We start from the raw sequence: 1,558 nt of genomic DNA on the forward strand, positions 1-1,558 counted from the left end.
ACAGGAGACAAATGAGTGGAGTTAACTAGCAAAGGCTTTATCACAAATTTGTGACAAACGGAAGTTGGTGATAAAGACTCGCGGTCACCAATTTATTTCTTTAATGAGGCCGACCAACTGCATCACACTAAAACAACAGCCAATTATATATACTGCTCAAAAAAATAAAGGGAACACTTGAACAACACAATGTAACTCCAAGTCAATCACACTTCTGTGAAATCATAGTGTCCACTCAGGAAGCAACACAGATTCATTTTGACTTGTTTTAAGGACATTACATCAAAGTTGGATCAGCCTGGAGTTTGTTTTTACACTTTAATCTTGAGTGTGATTCCTAATCCAGACCTCCATGGGTTGATACAATTGATTTCCATTGATCATTTTTGTGTGATTTTGTTGTCAGCACATTCAACTGTGTAAAGAGCAAAGTATTTCATAAGAATATTTTATTCATTTAGATCTAGGATGTGTTTTTTAAGTGTTCCCTTTATTTTTTTGAGCAGTGTATTTCATGTATTTTTTTAAGCTTAATCGAATAGAGCGAACTACAAAGTTTTATTTTCAGGTTTGCATTTGATTGCAATTAACTGTACTCTGAGGACTTCCCAAAATTATGACCCATACGTTGCACTTTTGACCGCAAAATGTTCCCAAATAAGAGTTCCGATCGGCTGTAAATCTCTCCGGGCCTCCCCCGGGGGAAGCTGGGGGATCGAGCGCTCTTGAATTTGTCGAGTGCAACTGGAAACACTAATGTTTGAGCCACAGCCTTAAAATTCCCCAAACCATGGCCTCGGATATGAGCCTATAACTACAGCTTTGACAGCCGTGGTGATTTTAGCTTTCTAAGAGCGAGAATTTCATAAATATAGCACTTTCAGAAATGTTTTACTCCATGTTGTGGTGGGTGGAGAAAGAAGCGAGATAATCTGGATTTCCTAGATTCATTCACTGTCATTTCTGCACACCTCAGCTTTACGGATACATTTTGCTTGAAATAAAAGTGATGAAAGCGTCTTCTACATGCATGGATGTACAAAAGTAGACGGTCCCGCCACCAGCAAGACTCCACTCAAATCCCTCTCCACCCGAAAACATTGGCTGCAAGTGTTTTTCAACTAACCGTCTTGGTCGTACGGACTCTTCTGACACGTTCTAATAAGATGTTGAAAAACTTGACATCCAGACTCTTGGAGAACAACCCTATCAAAACACAAGCAGGGAAACAAATCATTTTCTTGTTGAACTGAAATTACTCACGATTCCTGTGGTAGACTTATTGGCTCCAACGGTCAGAACCTCAGCAGTGTTCAGGGAGGCCCTGACGTCTCCTGACCGTTGAACGGACTGCACAACTAATCCAGATGAGTCAGTCTACTAAACTCTCAACACACACATTCATTAATTTGTCTATTTTTTTCCTTAAGCGTTATCAGCCCAGAGGAAAAAAAAAAAAATGTAGTTTCAATATTGACAAGTAAGGAAAAAAAAACGGAAACAAAAGAAAAAAAAAAAAACAATCCAGAGTGATGGACCATTTAATGATCTTCAGAAG

This window comes from Fistularia commersonii, chromosome 14 (assembly GCF_037954325.1).
Source record: "Fistularia commersonii isolate RoL2024-O1a breed Wild chromosome 14, RoL_Fcom_v1.0, whole genome shotgun sequence".
In the NCBI taxonomy this organism is placed as follows: domain Eukaryota; kingdom Metazoa; phylum Chordata; class Actinopteri; order Syngnathiformes; family Fistulariidae; genus Fistularia; species Fistularia commersonii.